Source organism: Phocoena sinus, chromosome 20, assembly GCF_008692025.1.
Source record: "Phocoena sinus isolate mPhoSin1 chromosome 20, mPhoSin1.pri, whole genome shotgun sequence".
In the NCBI taxonomy this organism is placed as follows: Eukaryota; Metazoa; Chordata; class Mammalia; order Artiodactyla; family Phocoenidae; genus Phocoena; species Phocoena sinus.
The window spans coordinates 36,074,105-36,102,011 of NC_045782.1; the positions used below are offsets into that span (position 1 = coordinate 36,074,105).

At 36.7% G+C, this 27,907-nt stretch overlaps 1 protein-coding gene across 1 annotated transcript in view; it reads left to right on the plus strand.

The window, feature by feature from the left end:
• SKAP1 (src kinase associated phosphoprotein 1) overlaps positions 1 to 27,907 on the plus strand; it is a 275,845-nt gene that overhangs the window by 132,257 nt on the left and 115,681 nt on the right. The gene's annotated exons all lie outside the window — the stretch shown is intronic.

Genomic DNA, 27,907 nt, shown 5'->3' on the forward strand with positions numbered 1-27,907 from the left:
TGTCATTGTCAGAGCGTTCACCGTTCACTGATTGAGGTGAGCTCTCAAGTAGATTTCAGACTGACTCCATGTTCCCTCTTTACTTGGCTCATTCCTAAAATAAAGAATTATTTTAACAAAAATAAAGCATTGGAATAGTATCATATACACCACCATTATTATGTTTTAAAAGCAGCTTGTGAGCCCTGTGAACCAAGTCCCCAGTATTAACTCTGAACCACAGTGTATGCCTTGTGCACGCCAGGATATGAATTTTGACCAGCCAGCCCCGTGTGAGACAACAGGGTGAGTGAAGGGGATATCTCTGACCTTACATCTCAATTTATAGGCATTTAGGTGATTAATCCACCTTTTATCATCTTTGTGAAGTGGTTTTTTAATAATGTTTAGAAGCAATACTGTACTCAAAAACTGACATGTATATTATTCCTGATAATTGCTCACCACACTTAGTTCTAAAAAGCACAGAAAAATGTCCCCAGCTTCTTTGTGGACCTCTATTTAGTGAAAATATCTGAGCATTAAATGTATTTATGTATTGAATACAAAAGCACATAGTAGCTTCTTTGTCATTTATGACATGTACAATATATAAAGATAATTTGCACAGATCTCAGGAAACATATTTGTAAAAACTGCAGTTTAAGGACTACAGGTATTAGTGGATTTCATTGGAAGCCATATTGATTTCAGAGTTCTAACTCAAACGTGGATTTTTATGAATGTCTTTCTTAAGTTTGAGCCCTTAATTAAGTTTTAGGACATATCTTTTCAAGCTACAATAATGAATTTTACCTCAGTGTTCTTTTTTTTTTTAACTGTCTAGATAATCCATGAAATGTACAAGAGACTTTTCTAGGCCAAGAATCTTAAAATAGTTTATAGTTTTCAGTGACACCCTTCTGCAAAGTCCTTTAGATTTGAAGAAGTATTGCCTCATTTCTTGAATGTTTTGAAATTTGTTCACCTTCCTAATGAGTTGTATCACTAATTGTATATGATAAACTCTCAGTGGCATAAAAGCAATTCTGCTTTTAAAACAACAGTATAAAATGGGCAAGAACCTCATGTATAACATACCATAATCTCCCCACACCCCAAATTCTGTGATTTTTAAAAGAAGCTCACTGTTGCTTTCTAAACAGATTCTAAGTCTGTAATACGCACCTAAATATGAAAAGTGTTCTGACAGAAATTCCCCATGAGGTAATTATTTAATGATCCTGTAAGTACTCTCGAGAAAACTAGATTTAAAGTGTAATTTTTGCAGGGTTTTTTCCCAGTATTTAAAAAATATTTATCTTTTCTTTATTACTGCTTATTGTTTTTATTTTAATATTTTTTAATTAGCAGAAGTCATTAAGGCACATTTATAAATAATTATAACTATGACTTTTAAAATCAGATTTTGAATTAGCCAGAAAAAACAAAGTGACATTTTTTACAAATATTAGCACATCAGAGAAGTTATTGATGTCAGTGTCTAAATAAGTGACCAATAACAACATTAAGAAATGGGTGATCATGGTAAATGCACCAAGGGGCTGATTTTAGAATGTTTTAATTTTATTCCTATTGGTTTTGTTTTTGAATAGTCCAGCTAATGATTTTCATTAGTGTATTTGTAATTTATGTGATTTTAGTAGGTTCTACCAAGGTTAAATAATTTAAGGAAATAAACCCTTATCTGATATAAGATAGCTAATGATGTATATTAGACACTTGCCCTATTGCCGTGTGAAATGGATCTCAAAAGCTAACAACAGCTTTCTGAGGGAGCACAAATCTCTATATAAATATCCAAATGTAGCAAGATGTTGCAAATTTTTAAAGATATGCCATAAAAATAGATTAACACTAGTATGCAGTCCTGTTCCACTGAATTACAAAGGGATATCATGGGATTGCCAGTGACATTCCCATAAATAAAAAATCAATTCTTAATGATGAGGCAGACTTGTTTTAGCACATTACCCAGGTTAAATGGGAGCACACAAAGACATCAACTCCTATAAGACTAGTGGAATCATTGTATATTAATATGATTTAGGGAGCTACACACCTCGATGGAATAATTGTTATTAAATCTATAGAGCCAGATGGCACTTGGTGTAAACAGCCATTGAGCACCTCAAACACAAGTGTGGCAGGTGATCTTTAAGGTGAGCCTGCATCTTGCTCACTCATCTTATCATTGGAATCTGCGTTGCTGTTTGCAAAATGGCTTGATTGCCAGTATACAAATTTTTCAGAGTGGTCCTCTTGTTCAGTAGGAATATAGGATATAGAATTTCCTTAGCAGAATAGAAGAGGCAGAATAGATAAGGCAGCTACCTGGATTTGTGCAGCTAGTACTACATATTTTACAAGAAAGAGGACAGAGGGAGTCACTTTTATCCCCAGCAACAGTGGCAAAATAAATGGTATTTTCAGAAATATTTTAAAATGAATTCACAAATCCATTTTTTTGTGAAGTAGGCTCTAGTAATTGCTGGTATCAAAATAACCCTATGAAGGAGGTCAAAAGTTATTAAAATGTGTTTCCAAAGTAAGAGAAATCCAAGTTCAGAGAAGAAGTATCTTTAATTTCTTGTTTAAAAAAAAAAGGTCTTTGTTTTGAAGATTTAAATTGACTTCTGCTAATTCTAAGTATCCAATTGGAGAAAACTCATTAATTTTTTCAACAGATACTAATTGGGCACTTACTATGTGCTAGTACTGTTCTAGGTGTTAGGGATTCATCAGTGTAAAAACCACACTCTCACAGAGTTTACATTCCTCCGGGGGGAGGGGAGCAATAAATGGTATGATATTATATAAGATATGAGAGAAATGAAATAGGGAAGGGAGACTGTGCTCAGAGAGTATAAGAGTGTAAGATTTTCCTTCTTCCCTTTAAAAACATAAAAGAGACCATCTAATAATAATAAAAGAGGCTGGGAAAATTCTTGTTTATCTTCTAATTTCATCGATCTTATGAAATTTCTAGTGGCTTGTCTGATAACATACCTGCTGTTATAGCCTCAGCTCAGTGGCCAGAGTTAAATAGTTGGAATGAATTCAGGGTCAGCTTAGAGTTTTTGGCTTAAATTTAGTTTAACAATGTTATAAATACATAAATTTTTATGGTTTGGTTTCCTTCCTTTGATAGTAGCATTAAAAAGCATATCATCTTTAATTATAAATAATTCCTAAATTTCTCCCTTGCTTTACTTTATATAATCCAGGTTTTCTGGTTTCTAAATATAAAGGACATAAAAAGATATGATAAAGATCCCTAGCTTCATATAGGGATCTTTATCATTGTAGATTTAGTGGATTTAGATTTCCAAATATATAAAACGGATTTTCCAAGTGTCTAAGACATAGGATGTTCCTTGAAATTTCAGAATCTCATAAATTAACCCTTCTGTTCCCTAGTGACAAAATTCATCTTAATCCATAGAATATATCCCCCACCCCACTCCATGGTGCTATTGACTAATTAATTCCTATATTTAAAACTAATGTTCAGTTCTTCACCAGAAGTAGTTTATCATATAACTGCAGCTACTCTTTAGATTAAACAGTATATGCTGTGAAATATTCCTTTAGTTTAGGAGAAAAGGTAAAATTCACTTTGTAATAAGGTATAGTCTTCATTCAGGTTTTTTTTTGGTTAAATACTAAAAATCAAAAAGCACATGTGCTAAAAATAAAAATAAAAGTTAAAAAAAGTACATGTGCTTATCACTGCATAGAAAAAAATACTGAAAGGATGTGTTTCAAGTATTAATAATGGCTACAGTTTACAATATAACATTAGGGGTAATATTTACTCTTATTTGCATGTTTCTATATTTAATTTTTTTCTACAGTGACCTTGTATTCCTTTTATAATCAAGAAAAAACTCAGTTTTTTGAAAGCTAAAGGAGCCTAAAAACTGATATATTTACTTAACACAAAACCTCATAGCTGGTAAGTGTATGCTGATCAGTTCTGCAAATAATAGAAAGTAGTAAGAATCAGCAAGCATCAAGATTTAGATAACACCATGAAATTACTAATTTTACCGATTTCTATTTCATTGTACTGCTTGAAAAGTGCCATGCAAAATTTGACCAATTTATCCTTTTTTTTAAATTTCTAAGACATCAAACTTCTTTTTTAAAAAAACAGTAGGCTGGGACATTTCTATAGCAACATGCCAGATATACCAAATTTCATCAGGAAACATGTTTTTAATTTCAGCCCTTTGAATGTGGTGCTGCTCATAAGGATGAGTATTTATGAATGTATAATAAAAATAAAGAGGCTTGGAAACTTCATTTCTTTTAACAGTCAACAATATTTAGCCTATCAGAATGCTTAAATGGATAAACATTCCTACTGTTTTAATTTTGAATACAGATTGTTTCATGCTGATGGAAAGTATTGTTAATTTTAATAAAATTAACTATAAACTGTTATTTCACCACTTTATAATAATTTTACATGGCGCCCTGGGGATGCCTCTGTTTTACATTATCAGGTGTCACATTTGCCATTTGGTTTGTATAGCGGCGTTCAGCTTCACTTCTCTAATCAATTGCCTGAAGCCACACTATTCACGTTATATTACAAGTAGCTATATCACTATACACTGCACAAGTTTATATACTTTTATTTTATATGTATGTATCATTTTTGTATTTTCTTAAAATCATTGTTTTGTGCTATTTCCCAGCATTCCTGTTGCTTGCCTTTAGGTAGACACAGTTATGATAACAAGTTGGCTAAGACACCTTAGCAATCTCCCTCAAGTACTAACATGTTTAAATTTATTTTCAATCTGGAAGTCAGCCACAATTTTGATGCAATCTTAGCGAGTGCTTCATTGTTTTTGATAAGAGATCTATATAGCTTGATAAATCTATAAAATATAACTTTTTACATAGAGTATTTTAAAATAAGGGGAGGGCTTCCCTGGTGGCGCAGTGGTTGAGAGTCCACCTGCCGATGCAGGGGACACGGGTTCGTGCCCCGGTCCGGGAAGATCCCACATGCCTCGGAGCGGCTGGGCCCGTGAGCCATGGCTGCTGAGCCTGCACGTCCGGAGCCTGTGCTCTGCAACGGGAGAGGCCACAACAGTGAGAGGCCCGCGTACCGCAAAAAAAATAATAATAAAAATAAGGGGAAATCATTGATGACTTTCATAACTCACCCTATGTTGGGCAGATCACTCAGAGATAATTAATCAGAACATGTCTCCATTAAATGTTACCACCGGGCTTAAACTCTCTCAGGAATTCATAGAAATCAGACAGACTTGCAAATAATCTGTAAGAGAATTGAGTATTTGTCAAATTAAATACCACTGTTACTAAATGCACAGTAATTAAATACATAGTAATTAAATTAAAGATATACCAGTTCCTCTTGCATAAGTCTATGTTTTTACTTTTTTTAATATAAATTTACAGCATAGCTTTGAGTTTTGTCTAATTTGAATTGTTCTCTTACCTGTTTTTATCATGCTGCTATTTAAGGTGTAAGGGTGTGCTAAAACATTTTGGTTAACTGTGTCAAATATTTATTGTGGACAATTCAGAATATGCATTTTAAAATAAACTTTCTTTTCCACTTGAGTCTGTGTATATATGTTGATAAGCAAGCTGGTCTCTTGCCTGAGACCTTATGTGCAGCTGGCTGTTATTTGATTGATAGGTTAATGATCCCATAATCTGAGGAGCATTTAACTAACTGATAACAAATAGACTAATCAATTTAAACATGCTTTAGTAATTCATAGTTTAAAAATATATAAAATGAGTACTGAGGAGTTTCTATAAAAGTGTGCTATATATTGGTATTTTTGTTTTTCAGAAACTGCTCCCTTTTTTCTTCTCTACCAAAAATTTCTGTGGCTAGTAGTAACTGTGTCTGTACTTTGAATTATACCATTATCCCATGTTACTAGTAATCATGTATCACTTCCCTTCACACCTTCAAGTTTAATATCTTGTGTACACTCTTTTAGTTAGAATCTTGGAACGAAATATTATATAATAGTCTTACTTTTGTTTCTTCTCAATAAATGTAACTACCCTGCCATTCTCTTAAACTCTAAGTTGCTTATTGGATATATTTTTCATTTTCTGTTATTGTGAAATTTGTAGGTTTGGGGGATGTTGCTGACTACAGGTAATGGAAATGTGGAACCAGGTGGTAAGAGACTGTTCTAGTTGTGGCACTGGTACAATTTACCAAGTGACTTTCTGAAGTAATTAAAATTATCTAGCTAGTTAAAAGGAGCTATATGAAGAGGAATTATAAGGGGAGGGGGAATTATTAAGGTGATTTCAAGCCAAAAAGAATCCTTGCTCTTGAGGAAGATGTCAAGTGTACGTGTTTGTTATGGGGATATTGTACATGTTGGTTGTAAATACTGTGTGCCTATTAAATGCTTATGTAGCTTTGATCCACTTGGTAATTCCTAGTTAGCTGTTTGCCTCTGGGCCAAATTCATAGACTTTATCTTTGCTTTTCTAGTTCAGATATTTAGAGATCCTACATGTGCCATTTGAAAAGTCATATTAATGCCATTGCAATGACAATATTGCAGAGAACTTTCTTATAAAAATTTAGCAGGACATGGAGAGAATTTGGGCATAAAACTAGTTTGCATAATCTGCATTTTGAGCCAGAATTGGAGGCAAGTGACCTACAATGTGCACAGCAATTTAATGGCTATTAATATGTTTCTGGATTTTTAGAAGAAAGTTTATTGGATAAAGATTTTATGAAGTCTCTGAATGTAGGAAATTTGAATCATATTTATAAATATTTTACCTGCCTTGAATAGATGATTAGCTTTGTCCAATAACAATTTCAGAGTAGCTAATGTGGCAATATAAATATGAATATTTAGAGGAGCATTTTTTCTTTATGTAGTAAATATGTGATTAGTAATGATTTCTTTTACAGAGGGCTTTATATGGCACATTGCTTTATAAAAGAAACGAAGTTAAGTCTGAAGAATTACATAATGACATCTTCTGGGAATATGTGGTTTAGGTATAATTATAAAAGTGAAGGAGTTTAATTTATACTTGCATAATACCTTTCATTGAAGGTTATGAAAATAAGTCTTGTGATGTACTCCAGACTTCACATTTCTTATATGCCTCCCTATATAATTGAAACAACTTCCCTACTATGGTCTAACAATAGTCCCCCACTCAAAAATACCTAAAATTTAGCATCATGTAGCCAATCCTCTCTATAAGGTAATGTGAGTGATGTCTCTTTTGTCTTTTTCTTAATTAATTCCTCATTTATATATTGTCTCCTTCCACCAAGCATTTGAGGTAGCCTTCCCATTCCCAACCTTTTCGAAGACTTTTACCCAAGCTAAGTAACTACTAATTACCAAAAATTAAAATTGCAACCATTTGTTGAGAACCCTATTTTACAGATGAGGAAACTAAGACTCAGAAAGGTTAAGTAATTTTCCCAAGACCATATTACTCAGCTGTGGCAAAGCAAGAATATTAATTTATATTTGACTCCCAAAGTAGATGTCTGAGAAAATGGACAGAGTAAGGAACAACATTCAGAATTTCTGTCTCCTATTCTCACTATAAATTTGCTCTTCATGGCTTTTATCATTTCTTTTTAAACATCTTTATTGGAGTATAATTGCTTTACAATGGTGTGTTAGTTTCTGCTTTACAACAAAGTTAATCAGCTATACATATACATATATCCCCATATCTCTTCCCTCTTGCATCTCCCTCCCTCCCACCCTCCCTATTCCACCCCTCTAAGTGGTCGGTCACAAAGCACCGAGCCCGAGCTGATCTCCCTGTGCTATGCAGCTGCTTCCCACTAGCTATCTATTTTACATTTGGTAGTCTATATGTACATGCCACTCTCTCACTTTGTCCCCGCTTACCCTTCCCCCTCCCCATGTCCTCAAGTCCATTCTCTAGTAGGTCTGAGTCTTTATTCCCATCCTGCCCCTAGGTTCTTCATGACCTTTTTTTTTTTTTAGATTGCATATATATGTGTTAGGATATGGTATTTGTTTTTCTCTTTCTGACTTACTTCACTCTGTATGACAGACTCTAGGTCCATCCACCTCACTACAAATAACTCAGTTTTGTTTCTTTTTATGGGTGAGTAATATTCCATTGTATATATGTGTCACATCTTCTTTATCCATTCATCTGTTGATGGGCACTTAGGTTGCTTCCATGTCCTGGCTATTGTAAGTAGAGCTGCAGTGAACATTCTGGTACGTGACTCTTTTTGCTGTTATCATTTCTGATGGAGAAAAAGATGAATGATAAAAACACAGCATTTGTTTAGGTCCAAAGGATCAAAAGGGCTCATGGGAAATACTGACATATGGGCTCCCTTTTTCTCTCTAGACCCAGCATGACTAGCAAAAGGAGTTGGCATTGTATAAAGGAGAAGAGGTCTTTAATGTAGTCCCACTTACTGATTTTTGCTTCTGTTGCTTGTGCTTTCTGTGTCATAGCCAAAAAAAATTACTGCCAAGTCCAATGTCAAGGAGCCTTTTCCCTATGTTTTATTCCCTATGTTGTTTTTTTTTAAAGGAACTCCTTTATTTATTTATTTATTTTTGGCTGTGTTGGGTCTTCGTTTCTGTGCAAGGGCTTTCTCTAGTTGCGGTGAGTGGGGGCCACTCTTCATCGCGGTGCGCAGGGCTCTCACTGTCGCGGCCTCTCTTGTTGCGGAGCACAGGCTCCAGACACTCAGGCTCAGTAGTTGTGGCTCACGGCCCTAGTTGCTCCGCGGCATGTGGGAATCTTCCCAGACCAGGGCTCGAACCTGTGTCCCCTGCATTGGCAGGCAGATTCTCAACCACTGCGCCACCAGGGAAGCCCTATTCCCTATGTTTTATCTTTAATTTATTTAGAGTTAATCAGTTATACATCTGATAAGGTGTTAACATCCAAAATATATGAAGAATTCATACAACTCAATAACAACAACAAAAACCAATTCAATTTAAAAATGAGCAGAGGAATTGAACAGACATTTTTCCAAAACAGACATACAAATGACCAACAAGTACATGAAAAGATGCTCAACATCACTGATCATCAGGGAAATACAAATCAAAACCACAGTGAGATATTACCTCACACCTGTTAGAATGGCTAGTGTTAAAAAAGACAACAAATAACAAGTGTTGGCAAGGATGTGGAGAAAGGGGAACCCTGGTGCACTGTTGGTAGGAATGTAAATTAGTACAGACACTATGGAAAACAGTACAGAGGTTTTTCAAAAAATTAAAAATAGATCTACCATGTGATCCAGCAATCCCACTTCTGGGTATATATTCAAAAGAAATGAAAAAAGTATCACAAAGAGGTGTCTGTACTCTCATGTTTATTGCATCATTATCCACAATAGCCAAGATATGGAAATAACCTAAGTGTCTGTCAGTGGATAAATGGATAAAAGATGTGAGATAGATATAGATATAGGTATATGAAATGAGGGCATTATGCTAAATGAAATAGGTCAGACAGAGGAAGACTTATTATATATAAGTATATAATAACATGTGGAATCTGAAGATGTTGGATTCATAGAAATAAGGGCTGGTGGGTGGGGTGGAATGGAGCAATATTGGTCAAAGGATACAAAATCCCAGTTAGAAGATGAGTAAGTTCTGAGTATCTAATGCACAGCATTGTGATTATAATTAATGATACTGTATTATCTACTTGAAAGTTGCTAAGAGTAGATTTTAAGTGTTCTTACAACAAAAAAGGACATGGTAATTATGTGATGTGATGGAGATGTTAGCAAAAGTTATCTATAGTGGTAATCATTTTGCAATATATAAGTGTATGAAATCTATACATTGTATACCTTAAGCTTACACAGTGTTACATGTCAGTTATTTCTCAATAAATCTGGAAGGGAAAAAAAGGACAGTAGGTGGAAATAAGCTTTATGTTCCTCTCCTAGAATCACCTCTCCCATCTTATTCACTGCTTACTCAGAAATGGCTTGAATATTTTGCTAAATGCTTCTTTTCCCATCCCTAATAACATTTTGAAATTGAGCAAATATGCCAAAAGAATATTTAGAGATGGCTGTGAAGGTTTGGAGAGCTTAGAGAGTGAGAGTATACCAAAAGCATTTTAAAAAATGGCCTTCTCTCTGAGTCATAAGAGGCCTCAGACTTACTATGAGAGAACTCTCCATTTAATTGCTTTGTAGGCTAATCCATACCTCCGTGTCTCTCAATATATAAATCTCAGGCAACTAAGAATTTCAATGTGCACTGCCTGGCATCTGATGCTGAAAACTACTAATCTGGTAACTTGATCAGAGTTTAATGACTACTGTGGGAGATTTTTGTTGAATTTTGTGAACAAAACCCAAATGCTCTTCAGTCTTATCATGTATGTCTGCGCCAAATCCTTTGGCAGTCCATGAAAGCCAGGTCCTCCCAGATTTGGCTAAAGTCCAGTTTTCCTTAAGATTTCCAAGCTTCCAGGACTGCTAAAATATATACAGGTTGGCATAGATATCATGTCCTCTAGTGTAAGACGAGAGTGAAATTGTCACAGATTATCTGAATCCTTGAGTTACTCATAGAAAAGGGACCTACCTAATATAAGTGTATTTTTCCCACAATGTGCCAGTTGTGCTTTTCAGAAATTATTTCTGAACATGGTGATAGAATACATCTGAACATAGAAGTCTCCTGTGTATTCACATCCAAGCCTGCTTCACAGATCACCACCCCCAGAATTGGCAGAGCTCACCGTGGGCCCCTGTGCCTCTGAGTACACAGAAAGGAATGCCGTTTCATAAATAACCTATGCTAAGGTGGCAAACAATTTTACCTGCATGTTCTGACAACTACCCATCAGTGATCTGCTTCAGTGTTTCAAACTCACCATAAAATTTCTCTTTGACGTAGAATGTCTTGAAAGAAACTGACCTCCACAAATTATTCCTTATCTTTATTAGCAGTTCTATTCATGACCTACTTTTAAAAAATTATTATAAAGAATCTCCTAATTAAAATCAGAACAACTACAAATGCTTGCCATAAATGATGTTGTATTGGCCAGTTAACAGGTTGGTAGCTCCCGCTAGGAGAAGGGACCATGTTGGATTTAGTTAAGGAGAAGCAGGGAGCAGGGAAGGAGTAATAGGAACGTATAGGGATGTAAAAGGGAGGGAGCAGCTGGTTTTCCTGTGAAATGAGTTTAAGCTGGGAAAACAATTTCAAAGTTATATCCAAAGTTATATTATATATTCAGCATAAAAAGACTAGGCAAGGAATAGCATAAAAACAGACTGAATAATGGTGTTCAAAGGATGATGATGAGAGTCTGGGGCATTCATCAGGGAGTTCCATGTGGGACAGGGAGGAAGTGGAGTCTAGTCTCAGAGAAGGAGGCTAGCTGGAGTCCCCCTTCTGCCCTGGGGGAGCTAACTAGGTACAAGAAGCCCAGACAGAGGGTCAGTTAGGCAGCCTGAGAGCACATTGTCCTCCTGACACCTGAGTTACTTCCCCACCCCAGGGAAATGGAAGGGAGCAGCAGCTGGTAGCCAGCCCTCGCTTGTAACTGTGGATGAGCACTCAGGTACCAGTGAGACCCCGCCCTTGCCTGACCCCAGATTTCAGTAATCACCAGTCAGCCAAGTCAACAAACATTTGATCTCCTCTGTGTGGGTCTTTTTGGTGCAAGCCTGCTGCATCTGTAGATGGCAGGGGTTATTATAAGCAACTGGAGTCAAGCTGAGTTTGAAAGGGTTAAAAACTTACCCAGGTCACAGACTGAGGGAGTGGAGCTGAGATTTCAACCCAAGAAGTCTGACTCCAGAGCTAATCTGGCTTTAACCACTATGTTATGAGGTCTTAATCACATGCACTTAAATTCTAGATACAATTTTAAACAGATCTTCCCGTAGGAAACTTTCTCCATTTCTCTTAGTCCACGCCCATCACTTTTCTCTGCATTCTCTCATCAGTTACGTATTTTCTCTAAAGACTCTAAGCTCTTTATTTTCCACTGTTGTTGATGCTGCCTCAGAGCTCTTCTCAAGTTGTTTAAGACACGTGATTGTTTTGATGACCCTGACAAAACTGTGAGCTCCAAAATGGCCTCAGCTGTGTTTCTTGCCATAGTCCTCTTATTTACGGGAGCTACAAACTGGGCAGCATGTCAACCCACCAGCTCTTAAGTTCCGGTTTAGTCACCTTGCCAAGGAAGACTTACCCTGCAAGGCCCTCAGACCGAGGATCCCAAATATTTGATGGCTTGGATAACTTATATTTCATGATTAACAAGGGAATTTGGTGTGGCAGGGGGAAACTCATTTGCTCTTGAACATCCCACAGGAGACTCAGAGCAGGAGTCTCTTGACAGTGTAATTATGTACATTTTAGAAATAGCCAATGTGTCTGAGCCAAAGCTTTACTGGTATTTCTGTATTTAGATAATTATTAGATCATATTCTGGCCCAAATAGGAAATTGACTCTCCCAAACTAAAAATTAACTAAAAATTTCATTCTTTTATGGCTATTTCAGGGATCTTAAAGTACTTGCTCTTTTTTAGCCCAATTAAGAAAATAATTACAAGGAATTACAAAATGCTACGGGTGGATGGTGTTTTATAGTTATTGTCCCTCAAATGGGTGGATTTGCACACAGCAGAGGAGCACAAAAATTATGCAGTCTTTCTTATAGAAAAATAAAAGCAGTTTCTTGGTGTAGACAGTGACACTTGTTTTGTAATGTGTTTGCATTGCGGGGAGCTGGTGAAGGATATATAGGAACTCTACCATATTAGCCACTTTTCTGAAAATCTAAAATTATATTAAAGTTTTAAAAAATGAAAGCCATTAATTTGGGTGGAAGTGAGGAGTGAATGGGGAATAGAGGAAATAGGATTGGCCATGAGTTGATAATTGTTGAAGCTACAATAATTGGTAATAGGTGCAAGAGGTTTATTATACCATTTTTCTCTACATTTGTACATTTTTGAAATTTTTTATAATACTTTTTTAATCTAATGAAAGACATAAAAAGAAAACTTATGCACAGTTTGACTTTGGGCAAACATAAGAATTTTCTAAATGATTTTGTTAGCTGAGACAAACTCGTATTATCGTTGGATACCAGGGGTTTTTTGCCATGCTTATAGTTTGGTGCACAAAGAATCAAGTACATGCTAATGTAATTTTTTAAATTCTAGAATATAGATTCTTAGTTATATTTAGCTACTATTCTTCAGGTTTTCTTTATTACTACAATGCTAAAAATATATAGCTAAGATGAACTAGAAATTTTTAAAAGTTGTCTTACCTGTCCATAGACTAGTGGATAGTAATATTCATTTTATAAGTCTGTTTTTGGTTTTTGTTTTTCTAAATTAAAAAAGTCACACCACTGGCAGATTTTTTTTTTTTTTTTTTTTCAGTACGTGGGCCTCTCACTGTTGTGGCCTCTCCTGTTGCGGAGCACAGGCTCCGGACGCGCAGGCTCAGCAGCCATGGCTCACGGGCCCAGCCGCTCCACGGCATGTGGGATCTTCCCGGACCGGGGCATGAACCTGTGCTCCCTGCATCGGCAGGCGGACTCTCAACCACTGCGCCACCAGGGAAGCCCCTGGCAGATATGTTTGCATTGTTTTTATAGTAAATTTGTGCTATTACAAAGATAGTAAATAACCAGATCAATACTTATGAGTAAGAGAGGTTTTAAGTACCATGTTAGAATTTAAGCTGTGGACCACTAGATGGTGGCCACAGTGTTATTTTCTTATTTTCTAAATCTTCCCTTTCAAGATATCTGAATTAGAGAATTTCCTTACAACTAAATTCCTTAATTAGTTTGGAATTACAAAGGGCTTTCTTTAAAGCATAATTTGAAGTCACACTTCTTCTGCCCACCAGCCTAAAAAAACAACTCAAGTATCCATCAACTGGTGAATAAACAAACTTTGGTATATTCATATAATGGAATACTATTTGGCAACAAAAAGTGATAAGCTACTGCTACATATAACAACATGATGAATCTCAAAGGCTTTATGCTAATTGAAGGAAGCCAGACATAAAAGATTAGATACCATACAATTTCGTCTATAGAACATTGTTAAAAAGTCAAAACTATAGATAGAAAAAAAAGATCTGTGGCTGCCAGGGCCAGGGATAGATGGAGTATATTACTGCAAATGGGCACAAAAAAATTTTTGGAATGATAGAAATATTCTGTATCTTGATTTGGTAATGATTATGTATATAATATAGATATTATATATTATATTTTTTCTTTTTCTTTTTTTGGTTGCACTGGGTCTTTGTTGCTGTGCGTGGGCTTTCCCTAGTTGCAGCAAGCGGGGGCTGTGCTTTGTTGCGGTGCACGGGTTTCTCATTGTGGTGGTTTCTCTTGTTGTGGAGCACGGGCTCTAGGCTCACAGACTTCAATAGTTGCAGCACGTGGGCTCAGTAGTTGTGACTCGCAGGCTCTACAGTGCAGGTTCAGTAGTTGTGGCTCATGGGCTTAGTTGCTCCGCAGCATGCGGGATCTTCCTGGACCAGGGATCAAACCCGTGTCCCCTGCATTGGCAGGCTGATTCTTAACCACTGCGTCACCAGGGAAGTCCCTATAATATATTTTTTCAAAATTCATCACATCGTACATTTTGAAAGAATTCTATTTTGTGTAAATTATATCTCAATAAAATATTCAAAATCAAATATATAAAATACATTTTCCAGAACCCTTTTTAATTTGTCTGGCTTCTGTAAAAAAAGCCTATTGTTATTACTGTAGGTTATGTCTTCCTATTTATTCTAAAACCAAGGGATATATGAATTCTTTGCTATATGCATATCATCTATCTACCCTCTTCTGGTAAAACTGTTTAACAACAGAGCCCCAGGGGGACAAAGATAGCAAGAGGGACACTGGGTTAAATACTGGTGTTAGAAGACAAGGTCCTAGAAGGAACTGTAAGCACAGGAGAGAGGGATTCAGGGAAAATGAAGCTGACCCAGGCTACAGAGAGAGGAAGACCCAAGAACAGAGTTGTTGGCTGGCCCTAGGAAAGGAGGAGGGGGTGAGGTGTTGAGGAAAGAGAAGCTGAGAGAGTGAGATGAAAAGTACCTCTTTAGGTATCACAGCTCAAATTAACATGTTTACAAATTCATGATACCCAAGTGGCTTCAATTTCTCGGCAGTGGAATTTCTCACATAATTAAGCTTTTAGAAAAAACTTCACTTTTTGCCATTAAAAAACCTGACAAATGGTCCACATGTATCATTTGGACACAGGTCACATTACCCAGATAATGAACTCTTTCATGTAAAATTTCCAGTAGATTTTTAACATGCAAAAGTCCTCCTCATATGTTATCCTGCATTGATCTGATTGGAGCTGTTAGTGTCTAGTGGATCAATGATCAGCAAACTGAAAAGTCACTTAGTGACTATGACACTCACAGCAGTATAGAATCTATTGTGTCAGGAATTCTTGTTTTATTAACTCTGTAATTGCCTGTTCAGCTGAACCAGTGAATTTTATTACACATTTCCTTTCACCTGAACAAGACCTTTGCACTGCTGCCAGTGCCCTGAGGATCCTCCATTTTTTCTCTGCTCCATGTCTTTCTCTAGTGCCCTATGGCTTCTCTGCCATCTGTTTAGGCAGAGACATGTGTGGAAAGGTGGGCTTTAAGAATATCACTGCCTTGCTTTAAGGCTGTTAAGTGGCTTCTCGCTCTGGCGTGGTTGCCTCCATTGAGACACACTTTAGCCTCAGGAGGATGAAAGTCAACAGTGCAACTCTGCTTGCTGTGTGTTGGTGCTTTCTTTAAACAAAGGACCATAATACTATATGGCACGGGAGTTAACAGCATTCACTCTGGAGACAGAGCTGGGGCTGACTCCAGGCTCTACTGGGTGGCAAGTTAAATAAACTCTCTCAGCCTCAGTTGTCTTGTGTGTAAGGGGGGAGGATAGGAATAGTTCCTCCCTCACAGTAAACACGTGGCTGTCTCAACAGCACCTCATATTCAACATGCCTGACACTTTGTTCCCCCCCCACACCTGTATCTCCTCTACTTTCTCTTGGAAAATGGTGCAGTCTTCCTTGACCATTGCTCTCGCTCATCCAACCCCAACATCCAGCGTTCACCAACTCCTACAACCTGCCTCTTAAATGTTTCTTCAATACATCCATTACTCTTCATCCCCACCATCTCTGCCCAACCCAAGCCATTACCATTTCTCATCTGGAATCGTCTAGTAATCATCCAACTGGTCTCCCCAAATTCACTCTTAGCTTCTTTTAATAAGGTCACCATGCTGCCATTATTCAAAGATTTCTGTTATCCTTAGAATTGGATTCAACATCATTAACACATCCAGAAAGACTTTGTGTGATTTCATCCTTTTTTCCACCCTCATGTCACTCCTATTATACTAGGATTTACTCATGCAATTTACATTTTCATTTATTCATTCAGCTAACATTTATTGAGCATCTAGTGTGTCAGGCATAGTGCAGGTGCTGAGAATACAAAAGGAAAAGGGTCCCAGCCTAGGATGGGCTCAATGCCTAATGTGGGATAGAGATACAATAAAATGATTTTAAATGGTAAAATGTAATAGAGCAGAGAGAGTGATTAGCGTTGTGTTTGGCACATCAGAGAAAGCTTTGTAATGAGAGTGACTATATTATGTCTGGGAGGATAAATAGGAGTGTGTGTGTGTGTGTGTGTGTGTGTGTGTGTGTGTGTGTGTGTGTAATTTTAAGTTAGATTCTTTGTGCTAGAAAGTATTTCAGGAATATAATACAAACCCAAAGAATAATTGTCCTTTAGATGTTGTAGAGGGTGCTTAATAGTTTCCCACATCACTGAGGTAATATAACCAGCACTAGCTATTGATAAGTTCTCTGAGAACAAATAAAGCTGATGAAGCATTTCCTTTTGTTCATGAAGAGTACTTTTCTATCATCTTTGTTAAAACCTTTCCACTTGTTTTGAGTGGTCAGTCCAAATCCTCAAATTTTCATTTTCTTGAAATATATCCCAGGAACTGGAAAATCAAAAAAGCTGTTGGTTGTAGAATACGGTCAGAATCAACCTAAAAGGAAATCAACTCAACATCTTCAGATTTTGAGTCTTGTTAACTGTCTTCTTCAAGGAATGCACCATATACTTATATAAATCAGACCTTCTTTAATATTTAATTTCAGTACAGAGGAATTGGACTACCCACAAATGACAGAAGGTCTGTCACTTTAAGGTTTTGGGGTCTGCCTAAAGCACAGGTTAGCCGTGAAATATCTAGTTTTCTAGGAATACAACTTTAATACTCAACTGCTACTGAATGTCCATTTGATAAATTTAAATAACAGTTTCCTTTAAAATTTGGTTTCTGATTGTATTTTATTTTCTAAACTTTTGGGTAACCAAAAGCATTCTCTTAATTAATTTTTTTTAATTTATTTATTTATTTTTGGCAGTGTTGGGTCGTCGTTTCTGTGCGAGGGCTTTCTCTAGTTGCGGCGAGCAGGGTCCACTCTAAATCGCGGTGCGCGGTGCGCGGGCCTTTCACTGTCTCGGCCTCTCTTGTTGCGGAGCACAGGCTCCAGACGCGCAGGCTCAGTAGTTGTGGCTCACGGGCCCAGTTGCTCCGCGGCATGTGGGATCTTCCCAGACCAGGGCTCGAACCCATGTTCCCTGCATTGGTAGGCAGGTTCTCAACCACAAGCGCCACCAGGGAAGCCCCTCTTAATTAATTTTTGAAAAATATATTATGCAACTGAGATAATTTCTGTAATGTGAAAGAGATATTCTTTAAAAAGAAACTTAAATTTCCTTTTATGCCTATGATGCTTATTGACCATATTATTTTACAGACATTTCATAGAAGCATTTTTACTGTAAGGAAACTGATTCATAACCACAGACACTATTTGCTAGAGATAATATCATGTCTAAAGTCTCTCACATAAAGATCTCAATGCACGGTGGATGGACCTAGAGTCTGTCATACAGAGTGAAGTAAGTCAGAAAGAGAAAGACAAATACCGTATGCTAACACCTATATATGGAATTTAAGGGAAAAAAATGTCATGAAGAACCTAGGGCTAAGACAGGAATAAAGACACAGACCTACTAGAGAATGGACTTGAGGATATGGTGAGGGGGAAGGGTAAGCTGTGACAAAGCGAGAGAGTGGCATGGACATATATACACTACCAAACGTAAAATAGATAGCTAGTGGGAAGCAGCCGCATAGCACAGGGAGATCAGCTTGGTGCTTTGTGACCACCTAGAGGGGTGGGATAGGGAGGGTGGGAGGGAGGGAGACGCAAGAGGGAAGAGATATGGGAACATATGTATATATATAACTGATTCACTTTGTTATAAAGCAGAAACTAACACACCATTGTAAAGCAATTATACTCCAATAAAGATGTAAAATAAATAATTAATTAAAAATTTAAAAATAAAATAAAAAGATCTCAATGCACTTATTGCATAAGATATTTTAATGTTCTTAGTTTTAAGCTCAGTGTCTAAGATACAGAGAAATGCATGCAACTAACTCAGTCTGTGCTTCTGAAAGAAACATTTGTCAATTAAGCAAAATTGAATTGCTTGTAAGACCTCTGAAAGTACTGATGACACCTCAGTTGTGAAGAGCAATGGGAACATTATTCTCTGCTTCCTTTGGTTAAAGAATAAGAAATAAGAAAAGTTACCTGACCCAGGGTAAAGTTGACCTAGAACTCTATAGACTGTTTCATTTGAAATTATTAAGAAAGTACAGTGTATGGAACAAAAGATATTAAGCTGAAAAATGTAAACCATAAGTTAGAAGACCTCATCATTATAGCAACATCCCCTCTTCTGCTTCCTAATTCTTCCTTAAAATGTGCTTACTGATGTAGACTCTGAAGATATAAAGATGAATAAAACCCAGTCCCTGCCTTCAAGAAACTAATAACCCAGTGGAAAACAGATGTGGACAGCTAACCCTAATCACTGAGATATATTCGTGTTTTCAGCAAGGTGCTAAGTGGAGGGAGAACAAAATAAATTAATTCTGCTCAAGGGAATCAGGGAAGACTTCACAGAGGAGGTGACATTTAGCTGAATCTTGAAGGATGATTAAGGTTTAACCAAATAAAGAAAGAAAGTAGGTATACCTTGGAATGAAAAAATATGAGGAAACAAAGGCAAGTTGTATGAAAATACTTAGCATGTTGGAGAATATATAGGGAGAATGGCTGGGGAGGTAGATTAGGGTTAGTTGTGGAAAATATGAATATTCCTCTTCTCTTAATCCACTCCCATCACCTCCTGTTAATAGTTTAGACTTTATTTTGTAAGACATTGGGGAACCAGTCAACCTTAGTATTTTGTTGTGGGCATGGTTCATTGTTTGGCCATCTGCAATCAACTCTTCACCTTTCCTATGAACACTCATCCCTTTTTGTGTTACCACCTATTATGTGTGGCATTAGTAAGAGTGATCCTCTTACACTTTCAAATTTTTCTTCAACAAAATCTAGTGTTGTCAGGGTTGTCACCTCATTTGGGTTTGACCAAATGAACACTCCTATTTGAAGACTTTGAATCTTGATCAAGGGATACGAAGATGTGAGGACATCTGGCGGTCATATTCAAAGCAGCAGCAGCAGCAGCAACTATAATCGGTGCATTGTGGGATTTTGTTGTGGTTTCTGTCCCCTGGCCCTTGGGTGCTCCCCTGATTCCAAGCTTGAGTCACCTTCTGCCTTGCAGCTAAGAGCCATGACCAAACAATGTCCAAAAGCAAACTCATCATTCAAGTTCAAGGAGTTATGCAACTGGGAAATTCAAACTATAGGTTCAGAACTTTAAATGAAAGACTTTTCAGAGATGGAGACAAGTTTTATTAAAACCTGTATTTCTCCTGTATTAAAGCTAAAAGTTAAAGCCCAAGAGGTAGATCACCCTGGGAGAAACTACAGAGGAAAAGACAAGAGGACCAGAGATGATACTCTGGGAGATGCCAATACATGAAGAAGCAGACAGAGGTGATAGCAAGGATGCCCTAAAAAGATATCAGAGAGTTAGGAGAACCCAGAGAGGAAATAATTTCAAGGAGGGGGTCAGAAATATCTCAAATTACATAAAGATCAGACAGAATATGTACTGAGAAGTCATTGAGATGGGCAATTGGTGGGTCATTGGGTACTTTGAAAGAAGAGATTTAAAGTAGCTTTTCAGTAGGAGCCAAAATCCTATGGTTAAGGAAATAATGGGAGGTGACAAGTGGAAGCAGTAGTATAGACTGTTTAAACTGAAAGTTTAGTGATATGATAAGGGATAAAGCAGCAGCAAGGGATTTATGGTTAAAAGAAGGCTTTTCCTCTAGAGAAAAACAGCCTTTTCAAGCAGAAGAACTAGTGGAGGAGGAGAGGTTGAAAATGTTAGATAGTAGAGGAATAAATGATGGAGTATTATCTTGGCGAAGACGGGAGGTGATAGAAATTGTAGCAAGGTGGAACAGGTAGCATTGGAAGGAGGTTGAACCTCTTCTTTGAAGACAAGACTGCAAGAGGTAAGATGAAGATTAAAATCATCGGAGTTTGTATTAAACGTGGAGATTCCTCGGGCCTACACTACACTTAGTGAATCAGAATATCAGAGGGCAGGGCCCCTGAAAGTGCATTATTAACAAGCCACAGGTGAAAGTTTTGTATACTAAAATTTAAGAATCACTAATAGAGCTAATACAGAATTGGAGATGAAGTTGGAGCTAAAGAGTGTTAAAAGTTTGGCACAGGGGCTTCCCTGGTGGCGCAGTGGTTGGGAGTCCGCCTGCTGATGCAGGGGACACGGGTTCGTGCTCCGGTCCAGGAAGATCCCACATGCCGCGGAGCAGCCGGGCCCGTGAGCCCTGGCTGCTGAGCCTGCGCGTCCGGAGCCTGTGCTCCGCAACGGGAGAGGCCACAACAGCGAGAGGCCCGCGTACCGCAAAAAAAAAAAAAAAAAAAAAAAGTTTGGCACAGCTCCTGTGGGAAACAAGAAATAGAACCTAATAAAAATGTAAAGCAGAAACTAACACACCATTGTAAAGCAATTATACTCCAGTAAAGATATTTTTTAAAAAATGAATTAAAGGATTCCTGAAGAACCACACTAAGAACCTAACTGGGGTTGAAATCATAAACAAATTTAAAGATGTCAGTCACCTAAATTATTCTGTTTCTTTCTGATGTGCTTTTGTGGCCCAAGAGGAGTAGAAAAGCAAATGTTCAGATTGTTGCAAGAGGTTGGGAATGGCACAGTAAGTGTGATAGATCTCAAGGAGACAAAGGATTAAGGTGGTTGACCCTGGGGTCCTGACTGAATAGGCAAGAAAGTGAAATGGTTCTAAAGTGAGGTAGAAAAAAACAGAAGCTCTATTCCAAGTAGGTTGGCTGGCTTGAGGAAGTGCAGTTGGTACCACAAAATTCTGAGCTACTCTTAAATAGTAGGTAACAATCAAAACTGAACAAACCTGCTATACTTTATCCTCGCTGCCTTGATCATTACAGTATAGTGAAAAATTGGAAACAACCTAAGTGTCCATCAGTGGGGATTTGTTAAATAAGTTATGATGTATCCAAATTATGGATAGAATGTGATCATTAAACACAATGATAACAGTCTACTTGTTTTGGAAAAATAGTCATGACATTTGAGAAGGTGAAAAAGCATGTTATAAAACATCATGTAAAGAACAATTTGATTTTGCTAAGATTTCATGTATATGTGTGAGCACATGCATATATGCAAAGGAGATATCTGAAAGAAAAGTCACAAATGGTGATTTTTATTTATTTATATTTTCTATATGGTTTAAATATTTACTGTATGTTCCTATTATTTTAGGGCTCAGAAAATACAGTAACATTTTTTTTAGTAATACAAAGCATTAGTAACTCCCAAATCACTTACCTTCCCTCCCTACCACTCAAAACTTTACCTTAGTGTAGTTTATCTCCTAGAGGTAGGAGCTGAGCTGATTAAATTAATTTCTGAGTGATTAGTATCTCCATTATCCTTCAAAACATATTTATTTTCTCAAAATATAAATGAATCTCAAAATGATACTCAAGGCAGACGAACAATGAAGCACAATAATTTGGACAGTGTGGGTTAAGGTAATTTTGGACAAGAATATGACCCCATAGCAGATTAACCCTGCCTGGGCATGTATATCCCTCAGGGTCATCTTCCTGAAGCTCTTCCCATTTATGCAACATTCTCTAGTCCTGTTATAGATTGGTAGTTGTTACACACAGAAGTCATTTTTTGTTTTTGTTTTTTAACCTGGTAATATTTATTTACTTATTTTATCACTTCTAACTTAGGATATATTCTTTTTCTCCAGAGATTTGTTAAACCTTCTATTCTCTTTTAGTTTTCTATAATTTGACTTCTATATATTTATATTTCATTCAGGTGGAACTTATTTTGATATCTAGTGTAAGATAAGAATCTAAACTCGTTTCATTCTAAATTGCTACTTTCTCAAAATCATTTATTGAATCACCTTCTTTTACTTGTGTGCCTTATCATATATTAATTTATTATATCTAAAAGATCTTTATTCTGTTGTATTGTTCTGAGTATTTTTGCACCAGTCATAGGACTTACTGGAGCTCTGTAATGTTGTAATTATTATTCGTATCAGTCATTGCTTTCCTTTTTCAAAATTTCAAGATACTATTTCCCCTTTTTTATTTTTCCTATAAATTTTAGAATTATTTTTATCAAGTGCCTTAAAACTCTTATTCTGGTTTTAGTCCATATAGCATTAAACTTAAAATTTGACTTGAATCTCTCCCCTTTGTATCAACAAATTATTTTCAGTCTCCTAAGTATTTTCCACAGAGGCTCCCTGTCGCAGTGGTGGCAATGGATATACATTTTATGTAGTTTCAGGGGGTTGTAAGGCAGGGATTGTATATTTTCATGTAAAGTGCATATATTAGAAAACTGTGACACTTAGAGCCTTCTACTATTAAGCACCTTTGTAATATAGGTTTTGTTGTTTTTTTAAAGTAGTCCTTTGTCATCTTATTATTTCAATCTGTCGTTACGAGCTTTAGCTACTAATCATTAGGTTAATAGCTAAAGTCTATCCAGGACTGAAATACTTTTCATTCTCTTCCCATTTTTATAATTGGCTTATTATAGTAGACCTCTTCAAGTTTTCTTTTTTGAAACACTAGAGAGTAATGTCTGTCTTTCGAGGACTTTAGCGATTCATTTTGTAAAGCATTCCAAACCCTGGAATGATTATTACTTTAACTACCTGTATGATCTCAGGGAAGCCATTTAAATTCTCTGATCTTAAGCTTTCTCATCTATACAATGGGCATAATAATACATACCTGAGGTATTAATGTAAGTATACATATAAAGGGTCTCTGTGTGATTACTCAGGAAATGGTGTGCCTTTCCACCTCTCCCTTCCCTCCCTTTAATCTGTCAATATCTATTTTGTCAGTCCTCCCTGCCTTTGTTTCCATAATTACCCTCCCTAAGGGAGTTCCTAAATGTCTCCCATGGTTTGGTACTTAAGACCAAATGGGAAAAGGATAGAAATAGAGCAAATAATTTTGTAAGCAGTCTAGTATTAAATTAATTGATATTAAATTAATTACAAATCATTTTAATAATAGCAAATGAAGCTAAGCCAGTGTTTATACCCATCCTTTAGAAAAATAAGCAAAGTTTAGAAAACTATCATCTTCTAAGTTATTAATGATTAATATAGGGTAATAATCTGAGTGTCAACCTTAAGGAATCATATACAGAATGCCTATTAGTACCAAGTGGTAATTCTAAGTGTAAATGCTGACCATGTCAACTTAGAGTCAAAATCGTTGATTAAATGAGCATGTTCAACATCAAAGTGTGTGTGTGTTTAATTAAAATTGATTTTGGAAGAATTCTCCAACTACTGTTTCTTATGCTCAAGTTATTTTCTGATTGTAAAAACTAAGTAAAATTGAGGTATTGTTTAGGTTAAATTGCATATGTTGAGAAGTATCTAATTTTGTTTTTTCTAAGACCTAATATCTTATATATCTACATTATGTCTTAATTTCGTTTCATCCTAGGGAATTCTTATTCGTGTTCAAATTTTTAAAGTTGAAATTTTAACTAAAGAAGATCCTAGATGTTATAGGCACATTCAGGGCCCTGAGTATGGGGAGAGAGGTGGAAAACAAATTTGAGAAAAATAATTGTTTGATTGCTCTTCATCACATTTTTTTCACGGTAAAATAATATTCAAGGTGCTAATTCTGTCATCTGCTATGTTCTTTCCTTAGAGCAAAGCAGGGAAATCATTATATGTTTAGTGTTAGTCATATTCACAGAAGAAAGACAATTTCATGTGTATTTGAACATTTCCACTTCATCCACTTAAGAATTCTCTCTAGTAATTATAAGGTAGAAATATTATTCTTGAATTTAAAAAGAGAAAGAAAAAAAAGAAACCAGAATTTTAAAAGTTTAGTTGATTTCCAGTTACAGACCTGATTTCTTGCACTAACCGTTTAAATACTATACTTATTGATGTACATGCATAAGCAACAACCACCCACTGTTCTGATGTGGAAACTATCTTTAAATAATAAAGAAACTCCTTTCTGACGCAAATGCTCTCTGCCTTTGAAAGCTAAATAGAAATATGCCTGCAGCATGATGTTTGCATCAGTCTAACATTTACATTAAGACCTATCCGATTATATCTTATAAAATCTATTATTTTTGATAAATACTTCGGTTGACTAGACCAGGTTGGTTTTGTCTTTGGTTTTGCTGTTTTAAGATTGTCCCTAAAATATTTCCAGCTCACTCACAGGTTAAATAATCCCACTATGATGTCAGCCAAATCAAGTGCTAACAAGGAAATGGGAGCCCTGTTCAACAGAGAGATAAGTAAATATCCCAAGAGAGGAGTCAAACAGCAAGCAGTCATTTTTCATAAAGAGGAAAATCACTAAACTAAAGAAAAGAGGTTTTTAAAAAAATAAGTTTAACTGGAAACTTGGACAATCTAAAAATATGTGCAGATGGTAAGATTCGAACGGAAGAGGCATTTGGGAGTATGGCCAGCAGCATGTCCCACCTGCCACAGGAGTTTGCCTGTGGGCAGATGCAACTCCCTAACTTGAGAAAAAAAAGTGAAAAGGTTATAGTCCAAGTGAGCTAGACACGCCTGTAGCCAGAGTGCTGCTGCTCCTAAGTAATCCACACTGCTAACGGCAACAACACTAGAATTAAATAAAATGGGGAAAGCGTGCTGAGTTTTTTTTAACTACCATGTCAATATGCTTAAAAAATAACGTGAGGTTTTGTGTGCCTTTTCTGAATAAACAGTAACCACACTCCACAGTTTCATAGGTTTCTTGCTAAGAAAAAACTCCCACTTTGTTAGAAGCAAACTTCATTTTAGAGTCTTTGGGGCTTCAATGTGAACTAACTTTCCAAATTAAAACTGGATACTGGATCCAGGTACTTTTTCCCTTTAACAGATTGGGATCCATTAAATCCCACCACAGACAAATCCTATAAAGAGCATGTATTGTTTCAAATAGCTGGAGAGGAGAGTAGCTTTCCCCATCACTCACCGGAGCCATGGTTCACCCCAGTAGAGTCATGTTTTTATTAGGGTTCCTGTGGGAGACCTGTTTGTGAAAGTGGCATTTGTGATTCAGACTTCAGCTCCCCATGCCAGCTTCAGAAAGTCAAACAGATGTTTCCTCGTTTACTGCAGCATAGCTCATCACTTATCCCAAGAGGAAAATCAGAAGAGGCTGGGGACAAGCGCCATTCTGTCAGCCAAGCCACAAGAAAATGGAGATAGAGGGCTTATTTGTGTGTGTGCGCGCGCGCGCGCGTGTGTGTGTGTGTGTGTGTGTGTGTGTGTGTGTGTTTCCTAAATCTGATTAAATGTGAGGTTAAACTTTGCTTTATTTAAAGATAAAAAGATTCATCTATAAAGAATTTTGCCCTCCATCTAAATTTCCTTTTTTGAAAACTCTTTTCTCTCCCCCCACTTCCTGGCAAAGTTCAGTATCTTTGATGGGTCTCTTTGGAATACAATCTTTGTGCTTTGCAGTTTTGCTTTGGATTAATAGGTTGTTTGAGAGCAAAGCTTAGCTCCTGATTTGTTCTGCAAGAATAATAAGATCAAAAGTTATTTCTTATTCGCACACATCAAAACACATGCATACCCCCCAAAAAAGCAAATAAAATGTATTTTGAATCTCATACACCACAGTGATGTGGCCTGGGAATTATACTCATTAAATGGATTACAAAGAACTAGGTAGCATATAGTGGAAAATGATATTGCATTAAGCCTGAACTAACATTAAGGGGAACATAGTAAGACTTTCATGTCTGATCTGTATATTAAAAAAGTAGTAGTGTGGATTTTCAAGGTAGAAATGAAATTGCTTTAGAAAATACCAAAAAGTCAATTTTAAGCATTCCCATGTCTTTGTTTTAGACACATATTAGATGTAATCTTGCCTAATTGTAGTCTAGAGTCCGATTTTAAAGTTGTGTTTTTCTGGAAAATGATCTGATGTCTCTTTGCTCGGAATAAATTCCTCTAGCCCCAGGCTTAGGCCAGTGAAAGGGTCATGGCTGGTTTAGAAGGTTCTCTGTGGATGTACATCTCTGTCTTTCCCTTTCAGATGCTCTCGTTTGCTCTCCTCTCTTACTCTGTGCGAATGCAGAGTGGTGTCTGTGTTTCAGGAAAAGAATGTGTGTTAAAAGAACTAATGGTCCGACTGTCCATCAGACTGGGCAGCAATGGAGGTCATCTGGCGGTCAAAACCAAATAATTTCAGCCTGTTCCTAAAGCCCCTGAAGCTGTTGACTCGACTGCAGTTCACCGCCTCTTGTTGCTTCTGTATCCTCTGAAACCTGGGAGTTTTATTTTTGGAGACGAGAACGTACATATTTTCTCCCTAGCAACTGTGTATACACAGTGCCTGCCATTCAGCATTGGCTCAGGTTAGCTTGGCTGAAGTATACAGTTAGTGGTCCTTCTTGATACACGTCTGCCCTGAACAGACAATAGACCAGATTCTACACCTGGACATTCCCAAAATATTGGAAGAGTCTGAATATTTGTGTTTGTTTGAAGTGCATTGTTGTGTAGAAATTTTAAATATTTAAAAACAGAAAATACTTTCTCTTTTATGAAGAAATCTGTTGTTCTTAATGTGAAACCTTCTACGGGCACATATTTTAAGGTAACTTCCAAGTTTCCACATTCATATTGAACAGATGGGAATGGAAGTGGTTTCAGAGTGCTGACAACTCCATTAAAAATGTTTTAAAATCCATAATCCATAAATCTGAACCACATATTGGTTATATTCATAGCCCTTCCAGTATTTCTTATACCCTATTTGTGAATACCACCACCTGCTGGTAGTTAATGACAAGATCTTACTTTCCTGAAGAATCAATCTAAAAGTCAATATTAAATAAAATTTAAATGCTTTTAAGTAGGTAAGTTTTGGAAATGAAAATCTATATACTGCATTAGTTTGAAACATCCTGGCCACAATTCATTTACCAAAACTTTTTTAAAGGAATTAGAAAAAATGGAACATGGAATATTGTTTTAAAATGAAAGCTTTTCTTTAGTTAATTTTACTTAATACCAATTCTTTTTAAAATTTATTTTTATTTATTTATTTTTGGCTGTGTTGGGTCTTCGTTGCTGTGCACGGGCTTTCTCTAGTTGCGGAGAGCGGGGGCTACTCTTCGTTGTGGTGCGCAGGCTTCTCATTGCGGTGGCTTCTCTTGTTGCGGAGCATGGGCTCTAGACGCACAGGCTTCAGTA